This window comes from Lathyrus oleraceus, chromosome 6, assembly GCF_024323335.1.
Source record: "Lathyrus oleraceus cultivar Zhongwan6 chromosome 6, CAAS_Psat_ZW6_1.0, whole genome shotgun sequence".
Classification (NCBI taxonomy): Eukaryota; Viridiplantae; Streptophyta; class Magnoliopsida; order Fabales; family Fabaceae; genus Lathyrus; species Lathyrus oleraceus.
Genome location: NC_066584.1, coordinates 108,387,170 through 108,400,758, shown reverse-complemented (window position 1 = coordinate 108,400,758; position 13,589 = coordinate 108,387,170). Strand labels below are relative to the sequence as shown.

The 13,589-nt window shown below is 38.5% G+C and overlaps 1 non-coding gene across 1 annotated transcript; it reads left to right on the top strand.

Annotated features, from left to right (window-relative positions):
- Positions 1-13,257: 13,257 nt before the first annotated feature.
- On the top strand, positions 13,258-13,364 carry LOC127098763 (small nucleolar RNA R71). Its single transcript, XR_007793462.1, has one exon. It is a non-coding gene; the product is annotated as a small nucleolar RNA R71 (small nucleolar RNA).
- Positions 13,365-13,589: the final 225 nt, after the last annotated feature.

The following is a 13,589-nucleotide window of genomic DNA, read 5'->3' as shown; positions in this document are numbered from 1 at the left end:
TACATGTTATGGTGATGATGTAGATGTGTTTACTTTTTAAAATGATGCAATATTGAGTGAGAAATCTTGATTTAAAGTTTTGATGTTCAAACTTTTTGTTTGTGATTTGAGAGATTGGTGAGGATTCATGAAAAACTAAGGTGATTTTTGAGTTCCTAGCATATGATTTAGGGGGGGTAGCCCCATTTTCGTAGAGTTATGGGTCGTGCGTGGAAGAGGCCGCCATCGGCGGTGGCCGGAATCCCACCGGTGTTACTGTTCATGGCCGGAATGTCTTAAGGAAGGAGACGATCCCGTGGCCGTTAGATCTTGTTGACTTTGTCTTTTGATCGAAAGGCCCACAATTTTTCTAATTTTTGTTTTTGATTTATTTTATTTAGTCACTTAAGTGACTTGTGTGACCAATTGATTTTGTTGCATATATGTCACATGCCATGTACACATTTCATCCCGTTTTATTTCATTTTTTAAAAATAGCAAAAATATCCAAAAAAAATCTGAAATTTTTTGTGAGTAATCCCTGTTGAGTCCTTGATTTTTTGGTACCATTGCCCAATTAGTTCATGACACGTGGAATCTAATATGAATTTCTGATTCATTTATGTGCATTTTTGACCATTTGCATTAAAAACCTTCATGAAATCCCATATTTTAACCATTCTGACCCAAGCTTTTGCACACACCATCCTCATACATGATACTAAGATGTGGTAACTGGTTTGATTATTTTCTATGTCATTTTGCTAGGGTTTGACATGTGAATTTAAAATGTTGTGTTTTTGAATGTGTTTTTGCATTCTCAATTTCTCGATTTTTGTTTTCATATCAAACGAATCTGGATGCTCTTGATTTTTTGCATGATGTTTATATATGTTTAGTGGAACCTTGTTTTAAATTCCCATGAATTTAGGATGCATTTTCAGTTTGATTTGGATTTTTGAAGTTGATGTTTGCATTTTAGTCCCTATTTTGATGTTTGCGTAGCATGAGGCATTTGTGCCACTTCCTTTGATCAGAAAGTGCGCCCTCGAAGCTATCAGATAGGTGACTTAGTTTTGAAGAGGATCCTTCCTCCCGGTATAGATAACAAGGGCAAGTGGACTTCGAATTATGAAGGTCTATATGTTGTTAAAAAGGTCTTTTCTAGTGGAGCCTTGATGCTTACAACTATGGATGGTGAAGATTTTCCGTCTCCTGTGAACTCAGATGTAGTCAAAAAATACTTCGCATAAACTGACTCGCTGGACAAAAAAAGAAAGTCCAAGCAAAAAAAAGGGCATCCCGGCGAACCAAGAGAAAAAGAAAAGAAAAAGGTTCGGGCAAAAGTTAGGGATAAAGAATAAAAAATAATATGTACACCCGGTAAGTCGAAAACCTGCTAAGGCGGCTTAGGCAAAAATGGGTAAGAGCTATGAGGTCTTATCCTCATTACCCTTTTGATTTTCTCACCCTGACGTTCAATGTCAGTGGTTAAGAGCCCATTTGATTACCTTTCCATGGCTTGTTTGTCGAGGTTGATATGACCCCTCTTGACTAAAGCCCTACCAATGTATGTTTGAGCCCCCCTTGTTGGTGTGTTTACTTTATGTTGTATGTTTTTTTGTATGGTGTGATCGTCTCCCCATAGGACTGCTAGACTTCGTATAGTCTCTCGTTTGCATGTCAATTAAGGTAGCACGGTTCCTTCGTCTAGGACTTCCTTTTTGCACGAGCATTCCTAAAACACAAACAAACTCTTTGATTTTCTTTTCTTAAGAACACGTTAACTCCTTCTACTACAGGTGAGTAAGTCTCCAAAGGTCGAGCATCCGGTAGATTGCGTAGTAACGTTGTTCATCTAAAAAACACAAAACAAACAAAAATAGGTTAGCCGAGCTACGGTGCTCTGATTCTCAATCCTTCTTGAGATACGTATGCAGCAGGGTATGGCCTGTGCGAGCAATAACTCTTTCTTTTCCCTACTTTGATTTTCTCTCTTTCGCATCGCATATAGGACCTTTTATACACACACTTTAGACATAAATAGCAAGCGTGGATCCTGTGGAGTACCACAGACGTGAAGGGGTGCGATAACCTTCCCTTCACGTAGTTTTCTTTGGTTCGAGACTTTGTTTTATCCGTTCCCTCTTGGTTATGCAGTACTACCTTTCCCTCCTTGATCGCGAGATTCTGAGTTGAATTGGGGTACTAACTGCAAGTGCACAGTTCTATCGCGTAGTTTTAAAAGATATCGATCCCACAGGGACTTATGAATCGATATACCGTTTTCTAAGGTTACTTCGTAATGCTAAGGCGGATGATACTTTGATTGTTTGGCGGAAAAGTAAAACTAAAATTAGATCTAAATTAAATATCAATTAAGCAGATATCGGTATGTAGTTCGTCGTAATTAGGGAATCAAATCTTTGTTGGTTTCTTGGTTTTAAAATAAATCTTTTCAGTAGATACTATTGATTAAAAATCTTTTCTCAAACTCTCGCTCTGTTGAATAGACTATGACTTTATATTAACGTAGCTGTCACTTATTAGTCAAGTCCAAAATCACTTTTTGAAAACAATAGAATCCATAGAAACTCTTTTTAAGAAAATACTAATCGTTTAAACACCCTCGTCTCAAACTCTCGCTCTGTTGACTTAGATTATATAATTAAATTCAAATGCTTAACTCTCGTCCTCACATTTAACTTTTAAAAATAATTTTTGAAAAAGATTAGAATTTAATTAACTCTAAAAATTGCTTTCGCCCTGATCTAGAATTAATGTCCAATTTACATTGTCCAGTTAAAAACTCAAACTCTCGTTCTATTGATTTTAACTTCTTTAGTCTTTTACTTTCGTACAAAAACCTTGGTATTAAACCTGTAAATTGAGACCATAAAAAGAGTGATTTTATTTTTAAGCGTAATTAAATCAACTTAGTTTTGATTCCTTCATTCCGCTTACTTTACATACCGATACCTAAATAAATTAGCCAGACATGCTAAACAGATCTAAACAATCATCATGCTTAAATAGAAACATCTCAGGCAAATAATGCAAATAAACAATAAAGCAGGGCATATATAAATTCAAACAGTAATTAAAGAACCTGAGTAATTAATAGCAGTCTTGAACACTCCACCACAGACCGGTTGGATTTGTTCTTGAATTCTTCAATCGGACAGGAAAATAAAAGTGAAGGAAAAAAAAACCTAGGGTCTAACGTAAGGTTAGATCCGGTAAAAGATACACAATGGTTTCCGGTGTAGAAACTATTGCGTGAAAAATTAATTAAGTGCTGAAAGATTGACTGAAAAAGAAAATAGAAATGGCAAAGAAAAGTAAAAACTATAAAAAATAATGCTGTAAAGTATGCTTGCACGACTGGAATAGAAAAAAGCACGAAGAAGAGAGCCCCGCAGGGTTTGAAGGAAGTGACTATTTATACTAGTCTACTTGTAACGGTTTCCAAAACTCCTTCTGTAAAAGTGGTCTTCACGTTTCCCAGGTCAAGCGTAACAATAGGCTTCAACGTGCCTCTGTTGCGCTTCTGAAGCCAAAAATATAGGAGAATGGTGTGACGTCCGTCACACCATGTGTTACGCTCGTAACACAAGGCAGCAGGGCGTGACGCTCGTCACACCATGTGTGGCGCTCGTCACAGGCTCAGCGCTAGTACTTTTGGGTTGGGCTTTGGTTTGGTGAAATTGCTTCTCTTAATTTCTTTTTGCACCTCCTTTTCTTCCTTTTTTCACTTGTGCTTCAAATAAGCTACCTGAGATAAATAAGAGGAAAAATACCCAGTAATATCGAATAAAATGAAATAAATCGAAACAAATAATAATACAATTTAATTAAATCGAGTCCAAAAATGTGATATTATTTCATGTTATCAAACTCCCCCATACTTAGACCTTTGCTTGTCCTCAAGCAAGATAAAGTATAGAAATCGTTTTAAAAATTTGGCCAGATGAAATTTCAAAACACACATCAATTCGTATAGGTTGCAGGTAAACCCTGTTTAGAAATAACCTGAGTCTAATCTTGACATCAAGAACTACCGTTACAACATCTGATAACTTTACCTCATGCAAATCAGTTTGAGTCATGCTATTATAACCAGCCTAGTTCTTTTACTCTTATTTCACTCGTTTTCATTCTAGCGAAATCACATTAAGCCCTTTATCGTTTTGCGCACATAGTGGAGTGACCGGTTAGTGATTCTGATCCCCTTTTTAGCTTGAAGCTCTGGTACATAAGTCGGATAACTTCATTTTTTCGGTCCATTGCAAATTGCGGGGGATCGGACCGTAGTCCGCCCTACCAAGTACAACACCAGATACCTGCTGAACCAACTCATAATGGATCTTTCGTATTATGCTTTCATATGATATGCAGCCTTTAGATTAAATGATCTGGTAAGGATCACCTAACTTAGTTAGTGCATTTCCTGATATATATTTTTTTATTTTGGGAATCATTCACTTATATTCATCGGCCCTCCACGTAGTTTGCTATTAAGATGGTGCTGACTTCTTGTATAAACTACTCGGGGTTACTATAAAGTTAAAAGTCCAGGGACTTGTATAACAGGTACCTTTCTGATCTAACATGTTGAGGTTTGTTTAGAGCGTTGGTATGGTAATAATTTTGTCTTGATTTCACTCAAGTTTGATAAAATAAGCAACCTTTATATTTACTGAGTGTGTTGAATTTTTGTTATGGCTCATGAAAATTTGAGGGGATAGATAATAGAAATTTTCTCACACTAGGGACTTAATTTAGAATAAATATATATTAATTTTTTTTTTGTTTATAAGAAAAGGGAATAACAATGAAAAGGGAAAGATAACATACTTGAAAAGGGGAGATTTAAAGAACAAGGTTTTCCCCCCCACACTTAAATGAAACATTGTCCCCAATGTTTCAGAGAAAACAAAAGAAATACAAAAAGAAAAAGAAACTAGAGTCAATGTTGCCTTCCGCCGCGTGTTCTTGGACCTGGTGATCTTTGACGTACTTCCAAATCATCAAACCTGCTGAGCAACTGAGCGAACCGCTGATCGGTTATTGCATTCCTCGCTTCCTGTTGTTGTTGCATTTGGCGCATCATCTGCATTACTTCGAGATTCCGCGCTTGCATACCATCGATAGCATCCATGATGTCGTCGTTGGTTGCTGGCCTTCTTCGTCGACGACGTCGTGAGGATGGACCAGCTGCATTATCGGAAGGGTTGAGCGGGACTGATTGTTGTGCAGGAACCTGATCACCCTGCTCCATTTCGGCAAACTCGTCTGAAGGCGGGTTTGTTTGTGTAGGCTCGGTGGCTTCGGGAGCATTCAGATCATAGATGTGGCGGTTGGGATTGGTGACATCTGTTAGGGCAATGTTGGGTAGAACAACACTTGGGACTTCCTGGTTGTTCACCATAAGGTAATACCCGCCGCCTACCCTGTTTTTGATTAGGCGGCTGGACCGACAGTAGCTTATATCCATCAATAGGGGTGGGAGAGATTGTAAATTCTGAAGTCGATCCCCAAGATTTAAGCCAAGTGCTATGGTGGTGATTAATCCACCAATTACAAAAGGTTGACGGCCTCTAGCACATAGGGTGCGGATATGATGAAATAGAAAGGAGGCAGCGTTTACCTGTGTATCTGCTGCAAAGACGCAGTGGAGGAAAAATAATTCCTTGGCGTTGACTTTGCTCTTGTTCGGTCGACCAAAAATAGTGTTTTGCAGGATGCGGATGAAGTACCGGATGGTTGGGTTATGTATATGTGAAGCAAGTAATACATCCCAGTTGTTGGTTTCCACACCGGAAATTTTTCTAAAGAGGTCGAAGGCGTTTATATGCCACTGGGAGTTCGGAGGTATCCTAGGGTGGACTTGACCTTCTACAGGGAATTGTAGCATGGTGCTCAATTGGTTTTGGGATAGGGAGTACTCGGTGTTGAACATGCGGAAGGTCGCGATACCGGTTAAGTACTCGTCTTCACCGGTGGGAGTGTTGTACGAATAAGAACTTAAAAATTCTAAGGTGAGAGCGCGGTAGGTAGGTTGATTATGAGTGCAAAGAAAGGTTAAATCAGCCAGGAGGAGCATCCATTCTATACCTTGAAGTAATCCTAGTTCTTGTAAACAATGTAAATCAGGATACCTGGTGGATTGGACGCCTCGCTGTTGGAAACGCTCAAACTGCTCCCTTTGATAATTTTCATCTTTGGATCGGAAGATGATATTTCCGAAATCTTGGTTTCTCACCATACCGATAAGTGGTTTGAAAGAGGTAATAAGGAGAGAAGGGAAATGAAATTGATTTTATAGAATGGTTTGTGGTGTATGGAGAAAGGTATGGTGGGTATTTATAGGAAAAAATTTGGGAGTTGGAAAGGGAGTGGTTGAAAAGTAAATAAATGTGGGTAAATGTGAATAAATGGGGAAGGTAAAAAGGTGGGATGGTGTAACGGTCGTGTCCCAACGGTTAGTAACGTTCACATAGCCAGACGGTGTCACGCTCGTGACAGGGATGTTACGGGCGTCACAGGCACTTGGTGTGACGACCGTAATGGATTGTGTGACGCTCGTCACACAGTCCTTCTTGTAACGTACTTTGTTTTTATCATTATATATTATTGTTATTATTTTGTTATGCATATGTTTTATTTTATTTTGCTATTGTGATATTTTTAAATTGCCTTGCATGCTATTCTACTTTCATAATATATATATATATATATATATATATATATATATATATATATATATATATATATATATATATATATATATATATATATATCTTTAATAAGTCATGTAGGTGGCAACAGTAGAGAGCATTATTGATAGATATTTGCATAAGTCATAATAAAGTAAAATAAATCAATAGCTTCATAAAATAATCATAATGTAACATTGGAAGATAAAAGCAAACATGCGAAAGAAAAAACAAATACTAAAACAATTTGAAATGAAATTAATGAATAACCTAAACTAAAACTAAGTAACTAAGAAAAACAACTTCTATCCATCTGCATGATCTCTGGCCGGAGGAGCAAAGGAGTTAACAAGGTTTAGCAACTCGTGGAACTGATTTGTCATACTGTTCATATATCCCAGAAATTCTTGTCCCATGTTAGCTAACTCTTCTCTGAGGGCGTCCTGTTCTGACATCAAATCCTGAATGGTGGTGTTATAATTAGCTCCGGGCACATGATGTCTAAGGTCGGGTATTGCCGATTCTTCAGTCGGGACAGGTTGAGGAGGAGGATCAATATCATAATAGCCAGATGGTGTCTGAGGGTCAGATTCAGCATAAGGGATCTAGTCGTCACAAATCTCATAGTCCTGGATGGATTCAGTAGATCTAGCAGGAGAGGGTGTTGCGTTCAGATTGTAGAGCCAATTATTGCGGTTATGAACACTAGTCCTTGGATTAGGCAGGGTGAATAGGCAAAGAACTTGGTTGTTAATTATAAGCTCAAACTCTTCAGACCCTAGGTTTGCTATAAACATAGTGTTGAAGAGGAAGGGTATACTCATAGTCGCAATGCCACAGAAGGGGCTTAAGTCAAGCATAGACTGATGTAATCCGATAGCATTACCAATCATGGTTATCAATCCGCCTATTTGAATTGGTGCTCGTTCATCTTGGATAAGGTGGTAAAAATTTGCCAACATAAAAGTGGCACCATTTACTGGACGGTTCTGGGAAGCACAAAATATGATGAAGAGTTCATCACGTGAAACTAAGGTACTGTTTGACTTCTTCCCAAATAAGGTGTGGGTCAGGATCTTATGGAAATAACGAAAGGCCGGATTATGTATGTTTCCAGAGAGAAACTCATGTTCCTCGGGATCGTCATTTCCAGTCAAGCTTCCCCAAAAGTGTTCAAGTTCTCTATATTCAAAAAGTTCTTCTTGGCTCACTGTGAATGTATCAAAGGAGGTAGGAAAACCTAAAAGGTTGGTAAAGTCTTGGATGTTAAATTGATACTCCATGTTGAACATTCTGAACTGAATGAAACCTCTGCTTATTCCTTTTCCATGACTGGGTAGATAGATCAGAGAACTAAGGAATTCTAGAGTCAGTCTCCGATAAGTGACGAATTGTCTACGGATAGGAGTGGTTTCCCACCCTATTTGACTCAGCAAATACAAGACACTCTCTCTTAGTCCAAGGGTAGTCATTGCCCAATCATCAGCATACAAACTAGGTAGCATCTCTCTTTCTGCTAGTTCCTCAAACCTTTGTTTCTGAGCTTTCCCTCTGAATTTGATACCCATACGATCAATTTGTCCCATCAGGTTAGTGTTAGCTAGAGAAAGGAAAAACAAGAGTTTTAGTCAGGATTTGGCCAAATGCCGAAAGAATAGAAGAAGAAAAATTAAAATAGATTAGGAATGAATACTAAATAAAATTTTAAAAGAATAATTAAGTAAGAAATGAAAATATAAATATTTGTGGGTTGTCTCCCACTAAGCGCTTTGTTTAATGTCGCAAGCTCGACAATAAACTATCAAATATAATCTATAAAATTTGGGGGCACTACGTCTAAGTGCAGGACTTGTGAATCTTCAATGTTTTCTGTATGATGATAATGTTTTAGACGCTGCCCGTTTACGATAAACGGTTCAGTGGATTTTCCTTTAATTTCCACCGCTCCATTGGGGAAAACATTAGTAATTTGAAAAGGACCTGACCATCTAGATCGTAGTTTTCCCGGGAATAACTTTAGCCTAGAGTTGAATAACAGGACTGTATCGCCTTGTTCGAAGGTTTTCCTTGATATGCGCTTGTCATGCCATTGTTTTGTTCTTTCTTTGTAGATTCTGGCATTCTCGTAAGCGTCTCGTCTGAGTTCTTCTAATTCGTTTATATCAAGGATTCGCTTTTCACCGGCGGCCTTATAGTTTAAATTTAGATTTTTAATAGCCCAGTAGGCCTTATGTTCCAATTCTACCGGGAGGTGGCAGGATTTTCCATAAATAAGTTTAAATGGGGTTGTCCCTAGGGGAGTTTTGTAAGCAGTTCGATACGCCCATAAAGCTTCTGGTAATTTCAACGACCAGTCTTTCCTTGAGGTGGTGACTGTTTTTTCCAATATTTGTTTGATTTCTCTGTTAGACACTTCCACTTGCCCACTGGTTTGAGGGTGGTAAGGTGTCATTACTCTATGCCTTACGCCATACTTAAACAGTAGTTTTTCGAGTACCTTGGATATGAAATGCGATCCACCATCACTGACTACTATTCTCGGAACACCAAATCTTGGAAATATTATATTCTTAAAGAGTCTAGTTACTACTCGTGTGTCGTTTGTTGGAGAAGCTATAGCTTCAATCCATTTTGATACGTAGTCAACCGCTACGAGTATGTACTTGTTACCGAAAGAAGACGGAAAAGGTCCCATGAAGTCTATTCCCCACACGTCGAAAACCTCTACTTCCAAAATGCCTTTCTGTGGCATCTCGTCACGTCTAGATATGTTTCTTGTGCGTTGACATCTATCACATTTCTTGATAGCCGCATGCACATCCTTCCATATATTCGGCCAATAAAAACCGGCTTGTAGGATTTTGGAGCAGGTTTTGGATGTACTTGCATGTCCACCATAAGGAGCGGGGTGACAATGTTGGATTATATTTTCTACCTCTTCTTCAGGTATACACCGACGGAAAATACCGTCGGGGCCTCTTTTGAAAAGTAAAGGGTCATCCCAGTAATAGTGTTTTATGTCATAGAAGAATCGTTTCTTTTGCTGGTAGGATAAAGTAGGTGGAACTATTCCGGCAGCTAAATAATTGACGAGATTAGCGTACCATGGTGTAACACATATAGCTAAGGTGGTTTCTACCTGTTTATCAGCTTTATTTTCTTCCAAACTAGCTATAAGTTTATCGTATGAGAAATCATCGTTGATCGATGTTGTTTCTGGTTCCAGGTTTTCAAGTCTAGAGAGGTGATCTGCTACTACGTTTTCAGTTCCTTTTTTATCTTTGATTTCCAAATCGAACTCTTGTAGCAACAGGATCCACCTTAGGAGTCTAGGTTTAGCATCCTTTTTTGTTAAGAGGTACTTGATAGCAGCGTGGTCGATGTAAATGATTATTTTGGCTCCGACCAAGTAAGAACGAAATTTATCTAATGCAAACACTACTGCTAATAGTTCTTTCTCGTTTGTGGCGTAATTCATTTGTGCTTCATCTAGGGTTCTACTTGCGTAATATATGACGTGAAGCTTTTTATCCTTTCGTTGTCCTAAAACAGCGCCCACGGTGTAATCACTGGCATCACACATTATTTCGAATGGTTCGTTCCAATTTGGTGTTTGCATTATGGGCGCGGGGATCAATGCTTGTTTAAGCGTTTGGAATGCTTCTAAACATTTGTTGTCGAAGATGAATTCAGCATCTTTCATCAATAGTCCGGTCAAAGGTTTAGTTATTTTAGAGAAGTCTTTAATGAATCGTCAGTAAAAACCGGCATGTCCTAAGAAGCTTCGTACTTCTCTTACAGTTTTCGGAGGTTGAAGGTTTTCGATTACCTCTATTTTGGCTTTGTCTACTTCAATTCCTCTATTTGAGATGATATGTCCTAAAACAATTCCTTCTTGTACCATAAAGTGACATTTTTCCCAATTAAGTACTAGGTTTACTTTTACACATCGTTCTAGAACTCTTTCTAGGTTTTCAAGACATTCTTCAAAGCTTTGCCCGCATACGGAAAAGTAATCCATAAATACTTCCATGATATTTTCGAGAAAATCGGAGAATATTGCCATCATGCACCTTTGGAAGGTTGCGGGAGCATTGCACAAGCCAAACGACATTCGTCTATAAGCGAAAGTGCCAAAAGGACACGTGAATGTTGTCTTTTCTTGGTCATCAGGATGAATTGGTATTTGAAAGAAACCTGAGTAACCGTCTAGATAGCAGAAATGAGAATGTTTTGCTAGTCGTTCTAACATCTGGTCAATGAATGGTAAAGGGAAATGATCTTTTCGGCTTGCTTTGTTTAGTTTCCTATAATCAATGCACATTCTCCATCCCGATTCGATTCGTTTGGTTATAGTTTCCCCTTTTTCATTTTCAATAACTGTTATACCTCCTTTCTTCGGTACTACGTGTACAGGACTAACCCATTTGCTATCAGATATAGGATATATGATACCTGCCTCTAATAACTTGGTTACTTCCTTCTTCACTACCTCACTCAGGATAGGGTTCAGTCTCCTCTGATGTTCCCTAGAGGTTTTACAGTCTTCTTCTAGCATGATGCGGTGCATACAAATAGAAGGACTTATTCCTTTAAGGTCGGTGATGTTGTATCCTAGTGCGGTTGGATATTTTCTTAAGATATGCAGGAGTTTTTCGGTTTCGAGTTTTCCTAGGTTTGCATTAAATATCACTGGTCGTTCAAGTTCTAAGTCTAGGAATTCATATCTCAGATTTTTGGGAAGTGTTTTCAGGTCTAGGGTTGGTTTCTTAAGGCATTGCGTAGGATTCGGTGTTATTGCTAAACATTGGTTGAGTTTGTCTTCTACAAGATAGTCAAACGATTTGTCCTTTTCTAACTCTGTTTCTTTTATGCATTCATTGATGATATCCATGAAGTAACATGTGTCATCTATTGCAGGTGCTTTCAAAAATTGGGAAAGAATGAACTCAATTTTCTCTTCTCCTACTTCGAAAGTGAGTCGTCCTCGTTTTACGTCTATGATCGCACCGGCAGTTGCTAAGAATGGTCTTCCCAATATAATGGGTGTAACTTCATCTTCTCTAATGTCCATAATTATAAAATCGGTTGGGATGTAGAACTGACCTATGCGCACGGGAACGTTTTCAAGAATTCCTACAGGATATCTAACAGAACGATCTGCTAGTTGCACAGACATTTTAGTTGGTCTTAATTCTCCCATTTCAAGTTTCTTGCATATGGATAAGGGCATAACACTAATACCGACTCCTAAATCGCATAAGGCTTTATCTATGACAAATTTTCCTATGTGACAGGGTATAGAGAAACTACCTGGATCTTTAAGTTTAGGAGGCATATTCTGGATTATAGCGCTACATTCAGCAGTGAGTGTAACAGTTTCGCTATCTTCAAGTTTCCTTTTATTAGAAAGAATTTCTTTTAAGAACTTAGCATATGAGGGCATCTGCGTAATAGCTTCTGTAAATGGAATTGTGACGTTTAACTGTTTCAGTAGGTCAACAAATTTTTTAAATTGGCCCGCATCTTTGGTTTTAATAAGCCTTTGAGGGTAAGGGATAGGTGGTTTATAAGGTGGTGGAAGTACATAAGGTTCTTTCTTTTCTACGGTTTCCTTATTACTCTCTTCCTTTTTCTTAGGTTTATTTTCTTCCTCAGTTGACTTTCTAGAGTTTTGGTTTTCAATTCTTGGATCAGACGGTCCTTCTACTTCCGTTCCACTTCTTAGTATGATTGCATGAGCGTGGCTTTTCGGGTTAGGTTGGGGCTGTCCAGGAAATGCACCAGTTGGGGCAGCAGTAGGAGCTTGTTGTTGAGCTACTTGTGATATTTGTGTTTCCAGCATTTTGTTATGGGTAGCCAAGGCATCTACTTTACTTGCTAGTTGTTTGATTTGTTCACTAGTGTGTATATTCTGGTTTAAGAAATCTTTATTGGTTTGCTGTTGAGAAGCTATGAAGTTCTCCATCATGATTTCCAAGTTGGATTTCCTAGGAACATTATTGTTAGGTGTAGATGGGGTCGGCTTTTGATATCCAGGAGGTATAGCTGGGGCTTGATTTGGAGCTTGTCCTGGTGCGTATAAAGCATTATTATTCTTATATGAAAAATTAGGATGATTCTTCCAATTTGAGTTATAGGTGTGTGAGTAGGGATTTCCTTGAGCATAATTTACTTGTTCTGCTTGGATTCCTGTTAGGAGTTGACAATCTGCAAGAGTGTGACCTTGGATTCCACAGACTTCACAATTTTGAGTTGCGGCAACCACGGTGGTTGGAGGTGATACATTCAAACTTTCAATTTTCTGGGCCAGGCTTCCACTTTTGCATTAACATGATCAAGGCTACTTATCTCGTACATGCCACTTTTCGTTTGAGGTTTCTCTACCATTGCTCGGTCGCTTCCCCACTGATAATGATTTTGGGCCATGCTTTCGATAAGTTGATAAGCATCAGCATAAGGTTTATCCATAAGTGCACCACCTGCTGCGGCGTCTATTGTTAACCTTGTGTTGTACAAGAGACCATTATAGAAGGTATGAATTACTAACCAGTCCTCTAAACCATGGTGTGGACAAAGTCTCATCATGTCTTTGTATCTTTCCCATGCTTCGAAAAGAGACTCGTTTTCTTTCTGTTTAAATCCATTTATCTGGGATCTCAACATAGCTGTTTTGCTTGGAGGAAAATATCGGGCAAGGAAGACTTTCTTCAACTCGTTCCATGTGGTAACCGAGTTGGAAGGAAGAGACTGAAGCCATCTTCTAGCTTTATCTCTTAATGAGAAAGGAAAAAGGCGAAGTCGAATTGCCTTTGAAGTGACACCATTAGCTTTAACAGTATCAGCGTATTGGACAATACGGATAAATGAAGGTTTGGATCCTAGGTAGGA